General features: G+C 32.5%; 1 protein-coding gene across 5 annotated transcripts in view; it reads left to right on the top strand.

Annotated features, from left to right (window-relative positions):
- The first annotated feature begins 12,369 nt into the window (after window positions 1-12,369).
- Window positions 12,370-15,716, top strand: part of LOC6034691 (serine/threonine-protein phosphatase rdgC) — a 127,284-nt gene continuing 123,937 nt past the window's right edge. For all 5 annotated transcript variants that reach the window (XM_038253562.1, XM_038253561.1, XM_038253560.1 and 2 more), the window contains exon 1: window positions 12,370-13,281. The gene's annotated coding sequence lies outside the window, so the exon portion shown is untranslated. The remainder of the gene's footprint in view (window positions 13,282-15,716) is intronic.

Here is a 15,716-nt window from a genome sequence, read left to right as displayed (position 1 = left end):
GATACTTTTCCATGCACTGTGAGGAAGGACGTACTACGGTAGAAGGTTGCACTTTGGACTTGGGACGGCATTTCGCTGGTTTGCTGGTACATTTCAGTATTGAGCATGAGCATGGATCGTACGTTTCAACGTTTCTAGAAGACTAGAGCTGGTACGGAATAGGTAACAGTCATTGGCCACCAACGGCGCCCGCCTTGTCAGTTTGTAGATCTCGAGGGGATTGGACGGTATGCTAGTTAATGTTGGTACTTTTTGAATCTAAATATAACATTCCCAAGTCCAACACATAACCTCTTACCCTTTCCTTGGTGGCATCATACATGTGCGAAATGGTGTTTTGGAATTAACCATGCAGGAGTATAGCCTTGTGTGTCATCAAGGACGGGCAGAATCTGCGGCCGGTGACGGCATCCATCGTGACCGAGGACATTCTCTCCTCGGGGACGATACTTTGTGTGAATCGTGTGTGTGGACGGCTTGGTGTTGAAGGATTTTGGGAGTGGATTGCGAATCCTTGGCATTTCCTCCGCAATAGTGGCACTGCTGCTGCCGGTCAAGCCTAATGTCCGGAAAGGTGCGCAGTGCACCGTAAATACCGTAACGAGAAGGTGTTTCACGAACTTATCTCGCTGATGGTGGACTTTGGGGATTTGCAGCGGCCGACTGATCCTGCGAGGATGTTTGATGGATGACATAGGTAAATATGTTATGATGACGAATTAGGAGTTAGTTCGGATTAGTTTTGTGCTCAGCATACACAGGTCATTAAATTATTCAATGTCTGAACTGAGCTTATCAAGCTAATCAAGCCACTGACAAAATTTTTAAGTATGTTTTTGATTCAATATTATCACAATTTCAAGCTGCAAATTATTGATTAACACGACTTTTTCGATTGATAAAAATTAAAAGGGGACCTACTTTCCCTCCGTTATTCGAATCCATTCACATGACCAACAAGTTTTCCCGGTCAATATCCAACCAGCGCATTACTGGCTATATAGAACAAAGTGTGTAAATCATAAGGCAAATAAAAGTATAAGAAGCAGTTTGTAAGCAAACCTCTTCCGATGTTTTTACATAAAAGATGAATCAAAGCAAAATTCTTGGTTAGAGCTGTTAGTGGTACGGTTGTAACTAAAATGATAGATGTTCGTCTTGGTGCACGTTACTCATTTCAACCCGGTCTTACCCAGTGAACAACCCGGGCAACCGGAAGATGCTGAACACATAGATTTAATGTTCACTTTGCCGAGCATAATGCTGTGGGTTTTGCTTGCTCGCACAGATTTACATTGGATGCATCGTATTAAACTGCTTATACCCTATTGTCGGACGTATTGTCATGTGATCCGGTTAGATACATGTTGCCAAGATAGAGAATTGGTAGAGCAGCAAGAATGTGCATTCTGGTGAAAAGCATGCACAATGCATCGAATCGGTTTTCCATCGAAAGGAGCTTAAGTTCAATGAAGTGGACGAAATCGTTTTCGAGATGGTGGAAATCGATATTTTAGCATATTTAAGCTATTTGAGGATGATCTTGGTGTAGTTTATTCGTTCCTACTAACCTAGTCATTGTGATTTCTGATTGATTGCTTATCAAATTACCAAAAATATTTTCTCAATATTTCATCACTTCCATTTTTCCCGCCACCTTGGATCTAAAAATTCTAAATCAGTTTAAAGTAGTTTAGAGGTACTAGAGATATGCTTAAATTTAAAAGCTCAAGGTGGAATTCGAACCCACGCTCCATAGTAACTTAGGAATCGGCAGCCGAAGCCGCTAACCATCGCGCCACATTACGCCACTTACTTACTTACTTACTTACTTACTTACTTACTTAATTACTTACCTAATTACTTACTTACTTACTTACTTACTTACTTACTTACTTACTTACTTACTTACTTACTTACTTACTTACTTACATACTTACTTTCTTACTTACTTACTTTCTTACTTACTTACTTACTTACTTACTTACTTACTTACTTACTTACTTACTTACTTACTTACTTACTTACTTACTTACTTACTTACTTACTTACTTACTTACTTACTTACTTACTTACTTACTTACTTACACTTACGCCACTACTTACTTACTTACCACTTACTTACTTACTTTACTTACTTACTTACTACTTACTTACTTACACTTACTTACTTACTTACTTACTTACTTACTTACTTACTTACTTACTTACTTACTTACTTACTTACTTACTTACTTACTTACTTACTTACTTACTTACTTACTTACTTACTTACTTAAATTACTTACTTACTTACTTACCTAATTACTTACTTACTTTTTTACTTACTTACTTACTTACCTAATTACTTACTTACTTACTTACTTACTTACTTACTTACTTACTTACTTACTTACTTACTTACTTACTTACTTACTTACTTACTTACTTACTTACTTACTTACTTACTTACTTACTCACTTACTTACTTACTTACTTACTTACTTACTTACTTACTTACTTACTTACTTACTTACTTACTTACTTACTTACTTACTTACTTACTTACTTACTTACTTACTTACTTACTTACTTACTTACTTACTTACTCTTACTTACTTACTTACTTACTTACTTACTTACTTACTTACTTACTTACTTACTTACTTACTTACTTACTTACTTACTTACTTACTTACTTACTTACTTACTTACTTACTTTCTTACTTACTTACTTACTTACATACTTACTTACTTACTTACTTACTTACTTTCTTACTTACTTACTTACTTACTAACCAATGAACGCTGGAAAATGCATTTTAAATTGTTAACAATTGAATGACTTATTCATTAATATTTTCAACATTTTCGAAAAAAATCTCCTGTTTTTCGCCTTACGAAACATGAACAACTTAATTTTTGAAATTAACATGAAATTACTTAAAAACTAAAATCTTTTTCCACAAGTTTTTCGAACAATTAGCATTTTTTAAGATTTTTATTTTAGTTTTTTCGTCCTTGCATTCTCTTTGTCAAAAACCACTTTTTGCATCATATTTTTTTTCATTCACTGCTCCATAATATTTTGTTTGTTGGTCATACAAAATGGGCATATGAATATTTTAAATCTGTGCCTTGAGAAGGGATTTTCTAATCGATTTGTGTGACAAGTTTGTTGGTTATCATTAAAAACTTTCCAGAAAAAAAGTACACTTAAGAAAAAAAATACCTGGCATCACAAAAAAAAAAAAATGCGTATTTTCTGAATTTTTGATTTTCTTAATATGTTTTAAGGAACAAGAAATCATCTGAGTAATTCTCTTAGATTTCGGTCATTTCAGATAATATCCGTTTTTTTCGGAGCTCCGGATAGTATCCGGATAATTATCCGGATTTGGATATCCGGATATCCGGAGTCCGAAAATATCCGATCCGAAGTTCCAGCTCTATCTAAAACATATCAGATAATAAAAAAAATAAAAATAGTGTTTTTTTAGTGACAAAAAGTAAAATTAAATATCAACTAAATTTTTTTTACTGTGTATCATTTTTTTCATTTTTTTTTGGTTTGATGATTTGACTGCTAATCTAGACCAACTTTTGAAAATGTCAAAAACATGTGATTAAAATTTAGACATGTCAAAATTTATCGATTTCAATATCAGTCTATCAAATTTTATGTCGCTGCTTCCCCGAGCAGACGGTAATAACAAAATTCATGCCATTTCAATAACAAATACTGTTAAAATAACAGAAAAAGTCATGGAATCTTCTTGAAAAATCCATATTTGCATAAGGGTTTAATAACAGTTTATGTTATCATAACAAAATTTGTTATTGGTCTGATATTGGTTGAAAGCCTACCCAAGCAGACGGAAATAACTTGGGAATAACATTTTTTGATATTTGAAAATACTAGGCCAATAACATTTTATGTTATTCATAACAAGATTTGTTATTTGTCGTTATGATTTTTTTGTTATTGGATTGTTATTGTAATAACGAACTAATAAAACTTTTAGTTATTCGTCGTTGTTATTATTTTTTGTTATTTTAACAACTAATCCGATCATCCCAATAACAGTTTGAGGTATTCTTCCATAACAAAAAATATTATTCCCAAGTTGTTCTGGCTTTCAATCAATATCAGATCGATAACAAATTTTGTTATGATAACATAAACTGTTATTGAACTCTTATGCAAAAATGGATTTTGCAAGAATATTCCATAACACTTTCTGTTATTTTATCAGAATTTGTTATTGAATTGGCATGAATTTAGTTATTACCGTCTGATCGGGAAAACCACTTGGGAATAACATTTTTTGTTATGGAAGAATACCTCAAATTGTTATTGGGATGATCGGATTAGTTGTTAAAATAACAAAAAAATAATAACAAAGATTTGTTCGAAGAATAACTAAAAGTGTTATTAGTTCGTTATTACAATAACAATCCAATAACAAAAAAATCATAACGACAAATAACAAATCTTGTTATGAATAACATAAAATGTTATTGACCTAGTATTTTCAATTATCAAAAAATGTTATTTCCGTCTGCTCGGGTCAGCATATTTTTAGGATTAATTTGACGCTTCTTTTTACAACGCATTTCTCCTCAGTACATTTCAACGTGACCTTGACCCCGAGTTTCCCCCCTCAAGTCTGACCTACCGGAGACATTCCACCGCCCTGAAGTGTTTGGTATGCATTGCGTACGCGCCAATCGGCGCAGGCCCAATCCTCTGCTAAATCCACAAACCGTTTGGTGGATGGTTTGTTTGCGGGTATATTGTCTCCACCTAAAGTCGAGTGCTAATCTGCTTCGTGTGGTTTCCAGAGGAGAGGGGAAGCTTAGTCATAGTTACTAAGTTATGCAATTCAAATTCCTTTCACGACGGGTCGACCGACGACGGTATTGCGAATCCTTACAAATGTCGTCGAGCAGGTCGTCGTTGTGTTACGCAAAAATTCCCTTTCTAGAAGCTTGTAAGGGAGGGGGTATTTTCCGGTTGTTTGAAGGCTAAAGATAGAAGTCGGTGGAAGAAAAGTGAAAAGCTTCGTTGGACTAGTAAGGTTTATTTACTGGGTATTTTTCCTTTCGCCCCAGACGAGTCATCCATCAGGGCAAGGGCGTAATTTACACTGGTCATAGTGCCATAAAGAAAAAAAAGACACAACACAAATGGATGCACTGACGAGACGCTGGATCCTTCCGGGATTTCCCGAGTTTTATTATCTTCGCATGAAAGTGTACATTCCTTGGTGAAAGGACCATAAAAAGCGTAAACTCTGAGCGCACAGAGCTTGACAGAATAAACGCAATTCTTTTGTGATAGTGAAATACATTTATCTGGAGTGGTCTTATTTGTCCTGTTTTTTATGTAGAGTACTTCCATGTTATTTCAATCTTATGTTTTTTTTAAATAAAGATTTTTGTTTCATGAAATGTATGTTTTATAGGGGCAACTTAATTTCAATTTTGTTTTTAAAATAAATTCATAAAAATAGTTTATGTAACCCTATAACTGTAAAACCAGACAAATGTTCATTGCGTGCAGCATTGGAAATGATCTTGCTAACATGGTGTCAAAGAAAAGCTTTAGAGAGAAAAAAACATTCCATAGGTGGTAGTGCTGGTGATCCAACGAAGGGATCCGTTTATCGGGATGCATGATAAAATAAAAATCGTACTGTACACAATGAAAAAATATTAAAAACGAACCGAAATGATCCTTACAATAAAATTTTATTTTAAATAATTTATTCAAAAAAATAAAAAAGGGTTATCGAAAAGAAACGACTGGCCAATTTTGATCTTTTCCATGAAGTTTTAAAAATATATAAAATAAAAATCACATCCCAAGAATGTGGTGTTTTTAGCAAATTTGCATGTGATAATGAGGATAAAAATGTATATGCTCTTAAAACAAATTAATTTTCTAGTCTTTCACAAAAGGATTATCATCAAAAGCCATTTTTATTCATTTATAATTAAAACATTTAAAATTTTTGGGTTAAATAGAAGTTTCTTAAACTTTTTCTTCTCGAAATATTAAAAAAAAATCTAATTATAATAATAAATTTTGTAACATTGCTGATATAACCGAGAATTGCCGAGATATTGTTGCTTATTTCCTAATTCCCAGTTTTCGGAAGCCCGAGCAGTCGGAAATAACGTTTTTTTTTGCATTTTAAAGATACTCGGCCAATAACATTTTATGTTATTTATTTTGTTACAGGATTTATTATTCGTCGTCATGATTTTTTTTGTTATTGGATTATGATTCTAATAACAGACTATGAACATTTTTGCGTTATTCTAAAAACAAATATTTGTTTTTATTTTTTGTTAGTTTTTTTATTCCGAAGTTGTTTTGGCTTTCAACCAATTTGAGACCAATAATAAATTTTACTATGATAACATAAACTGTTATAAAACTCTTATGCAACAATGGATTTTTCAAGAAGATTCCATAACATTTTCTGTTATTTTAACAGTACATATTTTTTATTGAAATGCCATCAATTTTGTTATTACCGTCTGCCCGGGAATGAACTTCCTTGGAACTTATTGTAAAAACAAAAATAATCTTGCTTTAACCTGGTGGTGTCTTTTGTAATGTTAAGAATTTTTTGTTTTCAAATTTTTAAGAAAAAATATTTTTGGAAAAACGTTTGAATTCATTTGCAGCATTTTTGAAATTTCATGGTTTTTCAAATAATCATACTTTAATGAAAAGTGTTTGTCCATACTTTTGCTTAGCTTAAAAACTTGCCTAAAACAACAAATTAACAATTAATATTACGGGTTTTGGGAATTTGATAACGTAAAACAATAAAGAATTAAAACATTCTTAGTAATTAAATAAAATTGTTCATTATTAAAACCACATTTTTGCCAAATCGATCAGAAAATTCCTTCCTAAGATGCCCTTACTATTTTTAGTTGTTTTGATCAAATGATGCAAATTTTTGTTTTGATCACAGGGAACACCGTCACAATGTTTTTGCCAAATCTGAAAAAAACAAGTGAAATATTTGATTTTTCTATCATTCCTGGGAAATAATTCGTTAAGATAGTTAAATTAACCCGATATTCTTTTTTTCCTTGTTAAATATTTAACATTGATGTCTCGATTTCACTCCGAAATTTGATCAATTTCTAAGTCTATTTTTTTGTTTCATTAGAATGTTTTTCTTTTTTTTCTAAAATTGCTGAAAATTGATTAGTATATCATCTTTTAATAGCTTCATTTCAGCAAATATAAATTCAATCATCATAAAAAAAAATCTAATATTTACTTTTTATAGTTTTCTTAAAGTATTATACCTAGGATTTAATAACATTTTTTCATAAAAAAATGATTTTCAATACAAATTCCTGCTATCGAAATTTTGAAGAAATAAAATTTGTAATTTTATGTTATTTTTCTATGTTTGGCTCTAATGTTTCGTCGTGATTAAATAGTGCAATGACGACGATATGACTTGTCGCACGTGAATTTAGGGTTTAGCTGAGTAAAGAACGCCATTTTGTGAAGCTAAATCTGCGTGTATTGTTGTCACCCTTCATATGAAAGCAGTTTTCATCTTATCTTGTCGTGCTATCTTGACACATCCTGAAAATTGATGTAAGGGCAACAACTGATCAAAGGGATTTCAGGTCAGCACGCGTTTGACACACGTACATGCCGGTAAACATTTATAATCATAACTAGGGACTCCGGTAACCAAATTCAACCAAACTTTGGGACAATGCTCATAAAAATTATTTACATTACGTGCTTTTTTTGTTAATTCAAGGTCAAACATTAAAACGCGTTTTCGCGGAACGTCAAAAAGCGTCGTGTGACAAGATAGCACGACAGCATCAATTTGTTCGAAACGATCATTGCTGGAACTAAACCAATGAATGAACTCTGATTTTTTTTGAAAGTTAAAAAAAATAGTTTCTGAAACATTTTTACTGTTTATGAAACTGACACGTGCAAGTAAAAATAAGCGTGTGTGTTTGGTCGTGCGGGAACAAATGGCCAGTTTGTTCGTGTTCATCTTTCTTTTTTTTCACCCCTTTGTGTGTGTAAGTGTGGGTGTGATGCTGCTCCTTGGGATTCTTTCTAAAGTAAACGTTAGCGATGTTCCTCCTGAAAGGATAGACTATCAAATAAACAGCCAGAGAGCAATATATTCGTGCTGTAGAGGTATGAATGTATGTGATATCTTACATTGTCTCGTGCTGAGCAGAAGGAGACACGTGGCTCGAACGGAGTTGTGGGTGGAAGGCAAGGAGCAGAGCGATAAACTGAAGCATTTTTCGTATGTTTTTTTTTCTTTTTATTTTGGCGTGATGAATGATAATCTTCCCTAAATTGGGCTGATGCTGCTTCTTCCATTGCTCTGTTGTCTATAGTCGTGAAAAATTGTCGACCTTAATTTGCGGTAATTGTGATGAAGAAGACAGATATAGGGAACGCTTTTCGGTTGTTCAAGCCACGGTGGAGGTGGGAGATAAAAAATAATGATTGTAGACTGACCTAGGAAAATGGGTTAATAAAATGCTCTCTTTGAATGGCACGTGGATTAATTTTTTGGAGACGGATAAAATGACTCAAATTGGATGAGTTTTGTTCGTGTTTTAATGTTTATGTTTGCCTTTGTCTAATTGCCCAAGTGGGAAAATGAGACACTTCATGAAAATCAATAATTTTAAAGTGAATCTTAAAGTTCTGCTTCAAGTTCATTGATGGTGACTTACTATGAGATTCCAGGCACAATTTATCCGACTTTTTATCTGAATTTTCAATTAATATACTGAAATGTACTTTAAATTCTCGATAACGATATATTTTACTTGAAGAATTGTATCACTGAATAAATGAGCCTCAACTCAAATATATTTTTTTTTGCGATTTTCCATTTTTTCGACATAAACTTTGAAAAATATTTGCAACGGCCTTATGTAAAACAAATCTGCAATCGAAAAGTACTTAACAGATTTTTTGTTTAAGTGCACCGTTTTCAAGATAAAGCCACTAAAAATTTAATTTTAAATGAAAAATTCCCGTTTAAAAAAACGCTCAAGATACATTAAACATTGGACCTCTGGTTCATGAGATAAAGCGAATAAAAAAAAAGAAACAAGAAATTTGAGGACATTTTCTTATGCCAATATCTCAGCCACTAAGGGTCCAATTTTCAATGTTTGAAAATTAAACATTAGTGAAATTTTAGGATCTTATATATTTTGAAAATTTTGGAATCAAGACTTACAATTCAAACGGACAAAACATTCAATATAACACTCATGTTTTGCCTTTTTGAAATGTTAGGCTTGATTCCAAAACTTTCAGAGTATTTTTTTTAAAGATCATGAAATTTCTCAAATAATTTTCTTTATTCAACATTGAAGGAAAAATTGGGTGATGTTTGTATGACACGTAAAAAAAAACATATTCGTTTCGTTATATTGTTTTCTTTTATTCGCTGTATTTAAGCAACCAGAGGTTCAATCTTCGAGCAGAAACTTGCAATAGAGACCACAAAAGACCCGGGGGTCGTTAATGTGCATGGTTTGATTTTTTTTAGGTTCAATCTTAAATGTAACTTAGGTAATTTTATTGGAAATTTTCTGGACTTTTCGAATAAAAATGATTAAAAACACTATTTTCAAAAAATGAAAAACGGGAATTTATTTTCTGAATGGTGGTTTTTTAGTTCTCTAAAATAAGCAAAAAAATGGTAAAAAAACTAGTATTTAGGGAAATGATTTTTTGGGAAAAATGTTAATTTGAAAATTGGCATGTTTTTCCTTGTATCAATTTATTTTCTGAATAGTCCTCATCAATACCTACAACTTTTTCGATACCAAATTAATCACAATATTCGTTCAATTTTTTGTTTAGTATTTAAATATAAGATCAGATTAGATTAGATTAGATTAGATAAGATAAGATTAGATTAGATTAGATTTTATTAGATTAGATTAGATTTTATTAGATTAGATTAGATTAGATTAGATTAGATTAGATTAGATTAGATTAGATTAGATTAGATTAGATTAGATTAGATTAGATTAGATTAGATTAGATTAGATTAGATTAGATTAGATTAGATTAGATTAGATTAGATTAGATTAGATTAGATTAGATTAGATTAGATTAGATTAGACTAGATTAGATTAGATTAGATTAGATTAGATTAGATTAGATTAGATTAGATTAGATTAGATTAGATTAGATTAGATTAGATTAGATTAGATTAGATTAGATTAGATTAGATTAGATTAGATTAGATTAGATTAGATTAGATTAGATTAGATTAGATTAGATTAGATTAGATTAGATTAGATTAGATTAGATTAGATTAGATTAGATTAGATTAGATTAGATTAGATTAGATTAGATTAGATTAGATTAGATTAGATTAGATTAGATTAGATTAGATTAGATTAGATTAGATTAGATTAGATTAGATTAGATTAGATTAGATTAGATTAGATTAGATTAGATTAGATTAGATTAGATTAGATTAGATTAGATTAGATTAGATTAGATTAGATTAGATTAGATTAGATTAGATTAGATTAGATTAGATTAGATTAGATTAGATTAGATTAGATTAGATTAGATTAGATTAGATTAGATTAGATTAGATTAGATTAGATTTTATAAAAAAAAACATATGTTTTTTTTGCACAACATAAAACTTGTTCTTCATTTTAAATCAACCAAATGAATAAGATTCAAAAATATTTGAGACTTTCTTTTGTCAGATACAGTCATCCCTCATATTCGGAACAGTTTACAGATCTGCCAATGTTTAACAAATCATAGAAAATCGATAATTGAACATAATGATTTGCTTTTCCTTCATGTGAAAGCATTTCTTGCGATCTTTCGATTGATGTATAGACCGGCTGTACATTTTTACGTTTTATATTAAGTTTTTAAAGAAAAACATTGACCCGTGAAATCCACAAATTCAGAACATTTTTTTCTTACGATGTAAACAAACTTTTTTTTCTCTCCAGGAGAACATATTTTTTACAAAAAAATAACTTTACACTCTGGAACCAATAAAACTTAAGCTTAGTGATGTTTTAATCATGGTCTGATAACTTTTTTTGTGAAAATATCAATTAAATTCAGGTGTTCCACAATTCTGGGAGGCACAATAACATCCCACAATTATGGAACAGGCAATTTGGAGGCAGTGTTTTGCTGCTCTGGATAAAATAGTCTTTAAATGAGGTTTATTGTTCAAAAAGTACTATTTTTAATAGTGAAATAGCAAGAGAATGTCCAAATAAAGGTCCTAAAAATAACAGGGACGGCAGAAAAGTTGCATTTTTCATCCTATTGGCAAATTACCACAAAAGTGTTCCGAATTTGTGGGTGTTCCGAATATGTGGGATGACTGTACCTAGGGGAAATATACCCATTCTCAGCCTATTTCTATTATCGGCCTATCAGCACTTTGGTCATGAATTACAGCTTTCATAAAGTGTTTTTGACTGTTCCAAAGAAATAAATAGCTCAAATAAAAGTGAGCAAGCAACTCTCCATTGTTGATACATCTGAAAATGTTGATTTAATAGCGGAAAACGGCAAAAGTGATGAGAATTGGTCGAACGGCTTAGAGTGATTAAAATGGGTATAATTCCCCTACTTTCAAATTTGGTTTTCTTTGATCTCTTTTATTAATTTTTTATCAAACTGTATCTTTGTGAGGTTTTTTCGGTTTGATTTTTTTTTAAAAAAAGGACTGTTATTTAAACAGGGAAGGTAATAATTTATTTTTTTCAAATTTAGATCTAGGAAGTTTGTTTTCAATTGTATATTTTTATTATTTATGGTTTTCATGGTTATTTGTTATTTTGCTGTATGATTTCAAATGGACTGACATTGAAGTAATGTTGGCATGGAAGTCATTAAATTTAAAACAATATCAATTAAACAGTACAGATAGCAATATACGTTGAGGAAATAAACTGAAAACTTTTAAAATTACATCCTTAAATTTATTTTGAGATACATTTTAAAATTTTATTTTTTAAAACCACAACCCACCTACATTCCGTGCTATTCTCCGGAAAATTTTCGCTCATCTCTCCCAACCTTTTCCACGCTCGTTCTGGCTGCGTCCTTACGGTTACGGTGAAAAACCGTAAACAACCGCCGCTGTCCACACTGCACACAGTTAGCTTTCAGCTGGGTTTGTTTTGACTGGCCGAATACGAACGCGGTGTGGCGCGCAACATTTCCCAACTCTTCGGAGAAAGAGAAATTTAGTTGGTGGAGAGCGAGCAAATTTGGCGCGCGTCCATCAGCTGATGCAAAATTCAAACCGTTTTGAAGCAGAGTTCAGTCTCGTCAGTCTGTTGGCGAATTCGGAACAAGTTGGATGGTTGGATCGCGCGCGGTTGCGATCAAAGCCTTTTGTGGTTCAGGCTAGCGATTTCCGGTGTGCCGGGTTTGGTCGTACGCACCACGCAACGACTTCATCAGTCGTTGACAGCCGCTGGTAGCGAACGGACGTGCTGGTTGCCTAACTGCGGGCGCACTGCCGTTGAACAGAGACATCTGGCGGTGGAGTTGGGTTGTACGGGGCGCGTGGTGTAGATTGACAAGTGTGGTTGGTCGGTCGGTCGGTTTGAATTATTTATCTTGGTGGGAAAGTTATTTCCCGAGTATTTTCATGGTTTTTGTGGTCACGGCAGAATAATCCTCTTCAGTGACGTGAGGTGCATTTGGGTGGAGGTGTTGTGGCCGCCATTCAGGAAGGAGTGCTTTTGTGTAAACCACACACAGGAAAAGATAAGAACGGAAGCAATAAGTGAATAAAAGAGTGTTTTCTTTTATTTTCCGGGGGGTGCTTTTCCCAGCCAGGTGGGGCCACACAATAGCATCAACAAAGAAGTGGAAGCATTTCCGATTATGTGTGAGATTCTGGGAAAACGTAAAGTGAAAAGCTTCCGGTGAAATCACTTTCCGACGTTCGAGACTGTGAAGAAAATAAAATCGCTACTGTCGTCAAAAGGGGAAAATTGAATTTCGGAAGTGGCAAAGTGAAAAGTTACCAAAAAGTGAGAGCTCAAATTGAATCAGTCGTGTGCCAAAAAAGGGGGCCGACCGGAAAATAAACGTGACAAGGAAATTCGTTGGAGCCGGCAGCAACGCCAGAAAAAGGGGTGACGAAATCAGACAACTTCATCGGAGGACAGTTGCAGCAATCAGTCAGCAGTGGCATTGAAAAAAATAAATTGGATCGAGTTTACATAATTGGAGCTAATTCGGTTAGTATGTTTTGTTTTGTAATAGGTTGTGGGAGGGGCTCTTTTTTTCAAATGGAACCGAAAATTCGCTGATTCATTCGAAAAAGAGGCCAGGCATCTTTAGTCAGTCAAAAAAAAAACTGTTTTGTAAGCAGGATAAGGATTTCTTTATGAGTTCGTCCTTCTTTGTGAACCCTCAACAAAAACGAGTTTTTTTTCAGGAAAGAGTCTTATTCTTTTGTATGGTCAATTTTTCACGAATTGATTAGTTATATTTGTTTTTATTGAAATAGTTTACTTATTTGGATTGTATGAACCTCAGCTAGCGTTGAGGTACAAAAATCAAAAAAATCAAAAAACACAAAAATCCAAAAAATACATACACGCTGAAAAAAAAACGGGCTAAGAAACCTTAATTAATTAAAGATCAGTTTTTATATGATAAGGCTGGTACAAATATTTTAAAAAGTTTTTTCCCCTTCCCCTTTAAAATTGGCCCGAAACATTTATTTAAGGTGTAACCGAGGTAACATACATGTAAATCGGAAAAAAATGTTAGATTTTAGTTTGAGCACAAATTTAAACATTTATAAATTTAAAGCTAACATCCTGGAGCAGAACTGTTAAATTCTAATAAACACCAATTGAATTGAAAAAAATCTGTGCCACGAAATTTTAACACAATTTCGGCTCCAAATTGTGGTGAAGCCTCGTTAAACTGGTCTCATGTACACAGCAAAAAATCCGATGGTAAAATCGCATGCAAAAGCATGTACATCACCTTCCTCAAAATAAACACTTAATATTACATACTGCATGTACATTTTTAGCAAACACAAAAAATAAGTTGCAACCGACGGAATTCAAACCCAGCACCAACAATAAGGACTGGCGCCTTAGCCCACTCGGCCATCATACCGATGTAAAACTGAAATGATAAATGCATATATGGGCTTGAAATTTCGATCAAGTAGGTTTCCCATACTGACGGGCTACATATTTCAGGGTTTAAAATTACACAAAATTGCATTAAATAATGCAATATTTATTTTACACTCAGGCCTTTTACACGCAGCTGGATTACTTCTTTTTTAGCTGTGTACATGACGAAGACTGATTTTCAAAAAGCTTATTTGAAAAAAATAAGAAAAAAATATGTTTATGTTTTTCATATAAAAAAGACAGCTTTTGATTCTTTAATTTTTTGAAATGAAAAATTTCAAAACCGGGCTTGTCCTGCATACGGGATATGTCTTGCGAGTCTTCACCCCAAATTTCAGCCAATTTGGTTCATCCCATCTCGAGATATCGCGGAACCCGTAAATCAATTCAGTGATCAGGGAAAAAAACGCTCACAAAGTTTGACATTTCGCTTTGAGCATGGCAAAATTTTGAGCTTAAATCGTCTCGTACTCAGTTTAATAATGAAATATTTTGAAAATTTCAGGAGTGGTTGAAAATAGAACAATTCTCTACGAAATCGGTATTTTTTTAAATTTTAACTTTGTATTTTTAATTCGGCTGAAACTTTTTTGGTGCCTTCGATATGTCCAAAAAAAAACATTTTGCAATTTAGCAGCTTTCCATACAAAAATGATAAATGAAAATTCAAAAATCTATCTTTTAATATGGTGATTTTAAATTTAAGTTTTAATAAAAAACTTGATTTACAGAAAAAAACACTATTTTTTTAGGGGACATAAAATGCCTGATTTAAAAAAAAATGAAATATTGATCGCAAATCTTCAACTTCATTTTTCGATGTAAAATCAAATTTGAAATTTTTATAAAGCGCACCGTTTTCAAGTTATAGCCATCTTTAGGTAACTTTGCTGAAAATAGTCGCAGTTTTTCATTTTTTTAAATTAGTGCACAGTTTGCCCACTTTTGAAAAAATATGTTTGAGAAGCTGAGAAAATTCTCTATATTTAGCTTTTTGAACATTGTTTAACGAATCTTAGTTGCTTAGAATTGTCAGTCAAAGGTTTAAAAATAGGAAAAATCATGTTTTCTAAGTCTCACCCATAAAAACCTACCATTTTCTAACATCGATACCTCAGCAACTCATGGTCCGAATTACAATGTAAAAATATGAAACATTCGTGAAATTTTCCAAGACTAAAGTTTTTCAAAAGGGATTAACATTCAATATTACGCCCTTTTGAAATGTTAGTCTTGATTTAAATGTTTAGAAAATATAGTTTTCGAAAAAAATAGCCCACTAATACAAATTCACAAAATGGATTTCTGGGAAAAAAATTATCATATCTTACAACTTTTCCAAATATTGCACGGTGTGTTTCCTAGAACAAATTTAAGATAAAAAATCGAATTTTTTAAATACTTTAAGTTCAGCAATGTTTTATGCTCGAATTTGTATCCGGGTAATCTGTTGCTGTATTTTCATGACAAATTGTATAAAGAAAGGATTTTTATTCGATCGTTTTGAGCTGTTT

Source organism: Culex quinquefasciatus, chromosome 2, assembly GCF_015732765.1.
Source record: "Culex quinquefasciatus strain JHB chromosome 2, VPISU_Cqui_1.0_pri_paternal, whole genome shotgun sequence".
Lineage (NCBI taxonomy): Eukaryota > Metazoa > Arthropoda > Insecta > Diptera > Culicidae > Culex > Culex quinquefasciatus.
Note: the sequence above shows the minus strand (reverse complement) of the source record. Positions and strands in the feature narration are given on the sequence as shown.